Source organism: Montipora capricornis, chromosome 6 (assembly GCF_036669925.1).
Source record: "Montipora capricornis isolate CH-2021 chromosome 6, ASM3666992v2, whole genome shotgun sequence".
In the NCBI taxonomy this organism is placed as follows: domain Eukaryota; kingdom Metazoa; phylum Cnidaria; class Anthozoa; order Scleractinia; family Acroporidae; genus Montipora; species Montipora capricornis.
In genome coordinates, this window is record NC_090888.1 from 21270059 (window position 1) to 21280642 (window position 10584).

Consider the following 10584-nt stretch of genomic DNA (forward strand, 5'->3'; position numbering starts at 1 on the left):
TTTTAACAGCAATTTCATGTCTTAATTAAATTTAACTCCTTTTATAGAAGTAATTTTAATAGAAATTAATTTTATTTCGTGAAGTCCAGAGTTTCATATTTAGTACTAATCACTTTTCGATGGCCACTGTTTGACTGTTAAATTAACACATTTCTAGCCCGTTGTAACTTCTAATTAGTACAAATTGCTTCTCGCTGGCTACTATCTGTTTGTTAAATTAATACATCTCTAGTTATGTAAATTTCTTTGTTGTAACTTTGTGTGTTGTTTGTCTGTTTTGTTGTAAGCCTGATGGTTGTATTATCGTGAGCCCCATTGATAAGCCTAGGTGCTTTGGGGGCAAACAATGGCTAATATGTTATTTAACAAAACAATTTCTGTCTCCGAATTCGAATCGGCACAAGAAAGAGACCAATGTTAGGGCGCGTTCGATTGACCCTTTTCCGGAATAAGAATATGTGGATTGATGATTAAAATGGTATGTTTGGTGCGTTTCGAAGCAGCAAGGATAATAAAAATATGTTTAAAATAGCATTTTAGCAGATGTGTGACAATTGTAATGTGAATCTCCGTAAAAACGGAGGATTTTAAACTTATATTCCATTTATTCTTATCCCGGAATACGGAACGCACCCTTGATCGCTTCATCGCCTCAAAATTCAATATAAATGAATCTATGGTTTTTTAACTTTCTTCATGCCTTCGCTATTCCACGATTTCATATCAAAACTTCCATAGTCATTTGACTTAACAGACGGTTAACAAACAGATAGTCGATAATCGATGATCATTTAGCCCAATCCCTGTATATCTTAGCCTGTAAACGGCAAAGAAATTAAAGAAATAACATGTAGTTTTTGGGAACTTTAATTAGCTCAACATTTGAACTTCCCCCCTGCAATGACAAACAACTGACTCGATGTTAGAAACCTGGAACAACTGTCAATCTATTTCAAATAATCATCAAAATAATTGTTTTTTTTAACTAAAAGCATTGCGAGAGCAAGCATGCTTGCCAAAATAATTTGCATGATTTCCTTTGACAAGGCAAAGCATGTCAAAATGTTATTTTTTAACAAATTAACTAAAGTCCTAAAAATATTCAACCGAAAGAAACCAAGGCAGCAATATAAAACTTAAAAGCCTCTTTTTTTGTCAAATAGATTAAACCTCAAGGCACAAAATGCTCAGAAAACTCAAACTAAGGATTGTTTTGCAGTATCTTTGGTTACGACCTTCAAACACTTCAAAATCCTGAGCTTGCTATTGGTTTACGCAAGAACCAATCATTAGCTAGGAAATGATTGGCTTACCAATTCTCAACGCAAGAGAAAAGAAAACCTCTGGGCTTGTGTAAGGAGAAAATAGATTGAACGTAAAGCATCGATAAAGCATCGATGGAAGGGGTTATAAACGAATCGGCTCGTGAAATGTTACATTATCAGTAGTTGTTGAAAGCCTTACTTGCCGTTTGCTTTTAAGACTTAACAATGGTATCGTTGAAATTCGCTGCGGTTATTTGCCTCGCGTATTTCACCATTTTCGTGAACGCTGGTAGAAAGCCAACTTGCAAGACTGTCCTTGAAAACATGAACAGCCTATGTCAAGGTACGTCCAGAAATGTTTTCTACTTGGGTATCGAATTAATGGTTTAAATCTGTTGTTTTCGGTCATTGTAAAGATCTTAATAGTGAACAGCAAACAACGTAATGTGATTTTTATGAGCAGATGCCGAATCTGACAGCTGCGATGGGACAGTTGTCTGTACAGCCATTAAGACTTTGGGAATGAAGTTGGAAAATCTCTACTCCCTGGTTGAAAACATCTCAATGTCGCTGCAGCATCCGCCAGGTAAACTTGGAGTAATACATCTCATTGGCTCTTAAGTCTACCGTTTCTTTGTTCCTTTTTTGTAACGAGTGCTTTACATGAGTTGTATTTTCTTTAGCTACAGCGTCTTCTTGCAAGGGACTGTATGACAACGGGTAAGTTAACAGTTTAAATCTTTTTGATATTTTATTTTCACCATCAGTTCTGATAAGGCCTATGACACTTATAAGTAGTGGGGAGGCACTGAGAAGCTTCTCCATGTTGGTATCGAGTTATAGATGTCCCGGCTAGAAACCACTGATCGATTTTTGTCATGGGCGCAGTATTTTGTCCTTTTTCCAATGAATGGAATTAAAGTTGGGATCAGATCATGAATAGTTCAAAAATAACGATTTGCATGCTTTAAAATTAACCTCTCCAATAGCCTGCGAGCAGGCCCTCCGAGGGACTGGGGTTGGGGTAGAATGAGGGCCTGCCCGCATGGCTTTGTATTTTGAATGTCGTGTCCAAATTTTGGACGCAAAATACTGATTGGCTGAAATTAAGGGCGCGCTCGATTGACCCTATTCCGGAATAAGAATACGTGGAGTGATGATTAAAACGGTATGTTTGGCGCGTTTCGAAGCAGCAAGGATGATAAAAATATGTTTAAAATAGCATTTTAGAGGATGTTTGACAATTTTCATTTGAATCTCCGTAAAAACGAAGGATTTCTAACTTATATTCCATATATTCCTATTCCGGAATACGATCAATCGAACGCACCCTAAATTACGTGACGTCACCATTGACAAGCTCCGACAACAAGAAAGCCTCTTCGCTTCGCAGAGAGATGAGGTGGTCAGAAATGCGTCTGAGAAAATTGTAGAATGTTGCAATTTACCATAACTTTACATAATTAAAGGTCGGGCAACGCAATGCAATGGCATCTCTACTGGAAGGAAGGAAGTTCTATCTCTGTTATCCACGGGATTCGGGAAAAGTCTTATTTCCCAACTGTTTTTCGTAGCGGCCAAAATACAACAAGGGCGACTTCATGTCACCATGGTAGTTTCCTGTCCTCGGCAAAGCATTATCGCTGATCACATTTGGACAAACATGGGCCTTTCGGCTGCCTCTGTTGCTGATTTAACGATAGAGAACGATAGAGGAACTCTACACGATTTTAGCAAGTATTTGCTTAAGCCGGCTTAAGCAAATACTCCACAAATGATTCCTCGATCTCCTCGTAACTCTGCAATACTCCGATACACTTGAAAACAAAATATTCCAATTTTCAAATTATTGAATTAGTAAAATACATATCTATAACCACAAATACTCGATAAACCTTTGAAATAAAATAGTGTAGGTATTAGAATATCTGTCTAGTATTACAGTGTGATGTAGCAGTTGTAATGTCTGTATTTCGTTAAAATAAATTAAAAAAAGGTAACTCCGCTTCGCTTTACCGAAATTTGGCAGCAGTTGTGGTCGACGAGTCTCACACAGTGAAGATGCGGTCAGGGAAAACGAATTTCTCTATTACGATTCCCGTCGTTTGAGGTTTGTGTGCTAAATTTTTCCCTGACGATCGAAAGACATTTTCCGCGAAAGGGAGTTCGACGAATTACTGTACTGAATATTCAGCTACGCTTTACAGCATCAGGAATAGTTGCTAGGTTTTTCTGGCGAAGGCTTCCTTCATTTACAGTTTTTTTTTTTTTTTTTTTTGAGTTCCTGCCTCGAGAAAATTGAAGTACACAAAGCGTGTCTTTCTGTTTTCTGTGTTTCTTTCAATGCTTACTTCGGGTGCGCGCTGATTGGCTAATTTTTGACAGCTCTCTCAGCCTGACATCAGGAGGCGGCATTCAAAATATTCTCTCCCACCGAAGAGAGAGAGCCTGCTCGCAGGCTACCTCTCCAAGGGAAGCTTCCACTGACTTCGAATTGATAAGCAATGATACACAGTAGCGTTGTGAGATAAAACCTGAAATATCTTTTTTCATTCTTCAGTTTGCGAGAAAATAAAGCCTACATGCTGCCGACTGACATTGGAAAAATCCCTGTGTATTGTCACATGACAAGCGACGTTGGCGAATGCGGTGGTGGAGGATGGACACTGCTCATGAAAATTGATGGTAACAAGGTATGACAAAGATGAAGGCAAAGATCCAGGTTTATTTAGTCTCTTGTATTACACCCATTGATATTTGACGTAATTAAAGGACGTTTAGTTTGTTAAGGAAAAAAGGTGGATGTCGCATAGTTGTCGTTGTTCAGTTGCTTGCCGCCAAAGTTTTGAAAACTTGTCTTTTGTCTTTGCAGCGAACCTTTCACTACGACGCCCACCTCTGGGAAAACAACAAAGAGTTCAACCTACCTGGAGGAGAGACTGGGTTTGACTCACAAGAGACTAAGTTACCGACCTACTGGGAGACAGCCCAGTCTGTCTCGGTATGAAGTACGGCCAACAGATCAACTACATCGTCATCAACAAGAAAGCTGACTCTCTGTACTCACTGATCGCTGACGGCCAACACCGCGCCACCTCACTGAGCCGTGAAAAATGGAAGTCGCTGCTTGGTCCAGAGGGCTCCTTACAGCCACACTGTAATACGCAAGGCTTCAATGCTGTGGGCAGTGACGTGGTTAAAGCAAGAATCGGTATCATTTCGAATCAGGAAAATGATTGCAACAGCTGTGACTCCAGAATTGGGTTTGGTACAGGAGGACCCCATGATGACTCTAACACATGTGGAAACGAGGCAACCCACTTACCAGATAATGGAGAAAAACACATCAAAGCCTTTGGATACATCTTAGTGCAGTGAGATCACCATTCTTGTTTGAGATGGGATCGGCCAATCTTACCCCATTTATGCCCGTACTCGAGCTAATCACGCGCGTTCTTCATCGGTCCACGTTACATTTTGCGCTAGCTCCAAACATAGTTTATAAAAGTAATACTCGGGAAAAAACTTGACAAGTAGAAAGTGTCGAGCACATAGAACAATATGATATAAAATTTGTGGAAACATCACACTATTTAAAACGACGTGGACGCAAAGCGTTCGTAGAGTCGTTATTTTCGCGGGTCAAAATTTGCATCACAGAGTAACGGTCTCGTGCACTCTTTCACCTATAATTATCTTTTTTTTCCTTCCGATAAAATTTTTTATTATTTCATTTTAATTAGGGAGGCTAATATGTACACTATTATTATGCGGTATCGCTATCGAGCGTAGCTTGAGGGAAATTTCTTTCGTTGTGTACGTGCTCGCGCTAATGACGCGAAAATCGTGCGCAGTAGGCTAGGGATGCACAATGCAATACTGAGGAATCACCTTAATGGTTCCTTTACACTGTTTTCTAAAGTTTTTAAACTTGTGAAAAGCTGTACAGACGTTTTCGCTCAAACAAAGTCCTCAACGGACATTCTTAATTCCTATATATACGATTAATTCGTAATTGGGCCTCGTGTCGTACAATTCAGGGAGTAATCGTGCACAGGAAAATAAACATATTTTGGTCAAATGTGATGCATAGGTTCTGATTTTCAAATACATATGGGTTATTGACCAAGTTTTTTCGGTCAAGATGGCTGGATATTGACCTCGTCCTTTTTTGCGAGTTTATGGACCTTGACAGCTGGTAAAAATAATTATTAACAATCAATAGACTTTTTAAACAAGGAATTTTGTAGCTATGGTTATTTCACCAACGACTAGACACTTAAGTAAAGTTCCTTTCCTTTCCTTTTCTTTCCTAGCTTTTTGGCTGCACTATTTGGCTACTCAAAACAAACCGATACTGTAGGCTTTTGAACTGACTTGATGGGAGGTAATAAAAACTTTAACGCTCAATATTTTCTAACGAGTATCTATGGTTACTTTACCGACCTTCGAACACTTTAACATCCTGAGCTTGCTATTGGTTTTTTGGTTGTAACAAACGCAAGAACGAATCATTAGCTAGGATTTTTTTTTTTCTCTTTTTTTTTAATTGCATTGCACACAACTATTTACATAACCTTCATTACAATAGTTAACTACTTCACTAAACATAATAAACGGGACCTACAATATAATACAACTTATTCACACTCACTCACATACACACACTCGCGAAGAAGTTTACATAACAAAATCACACCTATCTGAGCCCGCTATATTCTAAATTATTCAACTACCTCTTGTATTTATATTGCCCACTTTTTCCTAAACATATCTAAATTGTCATTTTTTGTACGGGTATATTTTTCAGTCTCATCCTTTAATTTGACTTTGATTTAAAACCTCGTATACTTGGAAGTTCTTTATTCCTTCTACACGCCCACAAATAAATTTTTCCTATAAGTAATAAGTAATTAAGGAAGGGAAGTTCTGGTGTTAGAAGACCGATTAATATATCTTTCAGATAAAGATGTATCTGCTGTTGTGACAAACTGAGATAAGTAATATAATTCGAAATCTTTCTAGAAAGAAATTGAATAAGAGCAGTAATAAAAGAGATGTTGCATTGTTTCTGATTCACATTTGCAGAAAGAACATAGGTCATCTGCAATTGCAATGTACCCGATTTTGTATCGTTTTGAATTCGTATAGAGTATAGAGTTCAATACTATGAACTGAAAGACCTTGACATATGGTTCAAAAGCAACTGAATAGGGAAGAGAAAAAGCTTTTTTCAGTGCCTCATCACACTTCAATTTTCTCGTGTTATTTGGAAAGCAAGCCTTTTTACGGACAGAAAGAGAGTAATGGTCTTTTGATTTCTTTTTAGTGACATGAATTTGGACAACCATGTGAAAAAAGCATTTTTCGAAATTTCCTTGTAAAGATGTCCTGACCTGTCCACCTGGTTCAATAATATCAGATTAAAGAGGTGCAACTTGAGTTGGATCAGGATTAATTATGTTTCTGCTCGCATTCTGTAGCCAGGCTCTGACGGTCTGTCGCTCAGTTAGGTAGCAACTAATAGTCGTTCAGCTAAACAAATGTTTCTTCGAAATTCAACCAAAGGAGAGATGGTTGAACTGAACAACTAGAGATTCAATGATTCTCCATGTCACACTGATTTTTATTGCGCAACACTGGCGTTACATGTCCACATGATTACTGCTTGGCAATTGATTGGTTCTAGAATTTTTGGCGGTTTTAAGTTAAAATCGAAATTATTCGTTAACAGTAGAAGAGAGAGCAGACAAGAAAAAAAATGCAATTTAAAAGAGAGTTTAATTGCTCCAATCAATCCAGTGTGACGTTAAGAGCTTGTGGATCGGACTGCACTGCAGGCACGGGAGAAATAATCCGTCGAGTTTAGACTCGAGTTCGAGTTCGAGTTGGACTTCGAGTTGGACTTCGAATTGGACTTTGAGTTGGACTTCGAGTTGGACTTCGAGTTGCGCTTCGAGTTGGACTTCGAGTTGCGCTTCGAGTTAATAATTAAAACGCAAGTATATAATTGATAATAATATATAATTATTATTTATTATTAATGTTAATAGGCAAAGAGATGTATAAGCTGGGCGAAGAACAGGAACAGGAATTCGGGGCAATATTGGGATTTTTCATTTTTTTTTTCATGTGGTTTAAGTAATAAAATTGCTGACACATTAAAATATAGAGCAGGGATGTAGGTTTTCAACAAGGTGTGGTACCTTTTGTCACATGCTTTTTCCATTTCCGGCATTCTTTTATTCTTTAATTTATTTCTTTAATTTTATGAAAAGTAGGTCACGTGATGGTCTAGCTGTAAAGGGCCTGTTAAAATTTAAACACAAAAATTGCTTTCAAAATAATACTGTAGAGAAAAAAAAAATGAACACGTTATTTGCGGGAGAAATAATCCATCGAGTTTGGACTCGAGTTCGAGTTCGAGTTGAAGATCGAGTTAGACTTCGAGTTGAAATAAATTGACAAGAGGTGAAGGGGAAGATAGGCAAAGACCAAACAAATCAAATAAGCTTTTCTGGCTTTGCAAATGCTTTGAAATGTTTTTTGTTCCCGCCACGACCTCATTCATGTTCTCTCTGAGCTTTCGTTTTTTTTATCTCGCACCTCGATTTTCAACAAAACGCCCAGTCTGTTCAAGTTGTTAGAGACACTCTCGCTTCCAATCGGAGTCAAGAGAATAGTAGACGAAGATGGTGTTGGTGACCTTTACATGCTTTGTATGACAGGCCACAACAACGGCCCTCTTCTGGGCGCTTCATATCCAGAAGTGGGAGAAGGATTTATCGGAAAAAGAAGGTGTCTGAAAGCCCCCCTGTTGACCAGATCGACTGTCTATGTTGAGCGCCTCAGTGTGTTCTCTTAGTTTTCGTGCATTTACTAGTGAAGGCATACAGTGCATCAATTTTCTTATATAAACACGCAGTTGACATGTTTAATGAATTTTTGTTTTCTTTGGGCGATTTTGGAAAAATCTGCCTGCCCCGCACTACGGCGTCTTTGATATTTTTGGTCCACTGACAAATTTTTCCAAATTCTGCTCGCCGCGTGATTAGGAAAAACTCCAATTTTGACCCAATTTAAAACAAAACAAATAAAATTCGTACTAGTGCAACCCCCTCCCTATAGACAACCCTAACTAAAAATATAAACCTACCGCAGCCGCAGAACATTTCCTGTCATCTCCTAACAACACACTGCCAACGACATGTAATTAATACCCATCGAAAAATTCTCTTTCATCCGAGACTCTATCCGTAAGGCCAAAGAAGTAATATTTTGTAATCCAAAAAGGCAGAACAATTGATCCCGATGGTCTGAACATCCACGAAGAATCAAACTCTTCCGTTCTATGCTATGTGATTATTTTTTAATATAAGCTTATCTACACTGTGTTTCACTGTGTTTCCGGAACATATTACGAAAATATGCTACATATGCTTGAAATATGCTTATTGTACCTGAAGAAGCCTGGTTTGGCCAGCCGAAATATCGATATACCTTCAAAAAATTCAACCCATCTTGTGTCGCTTTTTGCTTTTATATTCCCCATTTTATATATGAAGCCGAGTAGATCACTATTGTTTTAACATATACCAGCAGCATCATCGTTCCGGCCCGGGGGGGGACTCCCATATGGAACAGACGGGCATGCTCGTCGGAAATTTTGAATTTAACCCCTAAAGGAGACCATCTGGGCGTGGCTCAAGCTTTTTGTGAACCCTGAAGGAGACCAATCTGGGCGTGGCTTAAGCAAATTTTGACCCCTAAAAACAAGTTAAAAAGAAAATTTGAATTTCTGATTTGGTGAATTCTTGGTTGATTTGCGGAACCCGAAACGAGACCTAACAATAATCGCGCGTTGCCAGGAACACCCTAAGCGAGACCAAAATCCAAAATTTACACCCCTAAGCGAGACGACGAGCATCCCCGTCTGTTTCATATGGGAGAACTGGCAAACTCATGATTGACAAGCATTAGAGGTTGTAAAGAAGGGAAAAGATAATCAAAGCCACAAATCTCTACTAGATCCAGAGAAAGTTGCACTTAGCAAAGGTAATCAAAGTAATTTTAACATGATTATTAGGAGAATGAGTGCGACTACATGTCCTCCAAATCTCATTGAAAACAGGTTTCATTCACCGAGCGCGACCCAGTAAGTAAAGTCTGATGATCGGAGTTGCAGATCTACAATGAGTTGTACAAAGATCAAGATATCCAAACTATCTTAGATCACAATTGTGTATTTATATCCACGCGAAAAATGTTCTCGGTTCCTATTTTGATTTTCCGTTCGTAAAAAACCGTTCAAAAAAAACCTGCTTGGAAGATACGCATGAACATAACCTTTGATTGAACTAGAATGAAGGGGAATGAAAGCTAACAAGGAAAATCCATAACCTGACTGTTTTGGTGTGAGAGTTGACCAAAACATATCGGCAGTACCATTGTAGCACCTTACGAAACAGATTTATCCACTGCGCAATACCGTGACAGTATTACTGAAGAGGGCTTTTTAAAGGATCTTTAGTTGGTTCCAATTGATGGAGGCATTAAATCTATTTCTTAAAACAGTGGAAAAGGAAGCAACACATACTGATGATGGCATGAGTCATGCCGAAACATGTCTTTAAAAGTTGTATCGTGAGCTTGAAATTTCTGTTAATATGTGTAACAATGACGCTTGATATCCCATACCATGGTAAAGCCGACTACTGTTGAGAAATTCATGCAGTTTCCTATTACTCAGAGATTGTAGTCCAGAAACTTGTAACGTGCAATACAAAGACAATGATCGACAGTTCGTTAGATGATGTATATTCCTGTGGCTTTTTTATATCTTGCTTACCCAATTGGAGGTTCCTTTAGCTTGCTTTTAATGTCTTAAATATTGAGCAACATGTCAAGTTTTACATTGTCTCCTTCCGTAAAAGGTGAGTAAAGGATTTAACATATACAAGTCTGTGCAGTTGTGGATTCACTGCCATCTGAACGATGTGTGAGAGGACTCAGAGTGCTTCACAATTCAAGAAGCTTCCAGGGCGCTTTCCGCTACATGTTGAATTTGCATATTTTGTTCACACTAAAGCAACAACAGAAGAGAAGTACTCTTGGTAAGGAGTGAAGACCAAGTCACGACATTTTCGGCCAAAACAGCTCTGACACTTAGCTGCAATTTAAGTCATCCAAAGGTAAGTGATACTTGTCCAACTTTTAAAGCTTTACAGATAGGTTTATGTTCTGCAATCAAGCCATATCAACTTGCCTGTAAAATTACCATTGTGCTCTACGCAATCTAGTCTGGGCCTCTGGAAAGGTG

General features: G+C 38.5%; 1 long non-coding RNA gene and 1 pseudogene across 1 annotated transcript in view; one reads left to right on the forward strand and one right to left on the reverse strand.

The window, feature by feature from the left end:
• The first annotated feature begins 1439 nt into the window (after positions 1-1439).
• LOC138050347 (uncharacterized skeletal organic matrix protein 5-like) lies at positions 1440-4745 on the forward strand (annotated as a pseudogene).
• Positions 4746-10075: 5330 nt separating this feature from the next.
• The window catches only part of LOC138050349 (uncharacterized), a 571-nt gene continuing 62 nt past the window's right edge, over positions 10076-10584 (reverse strand). The window contains exons 1-2 of the long non-coding RNA XR_011132580.1: positions 10531-10584; positions 10076-10434 (exon numbers count right to left, since the gene is read on the reverse strand). The exon at positions 10531-10584 is cut by the window's right edge and continues 62 nt beyond it. This is a non-coding gene — a long non-coding RNA (uncharacterized lncRNA). The remainder of the gene's footprint in view (positions 10435-10530) is intronic.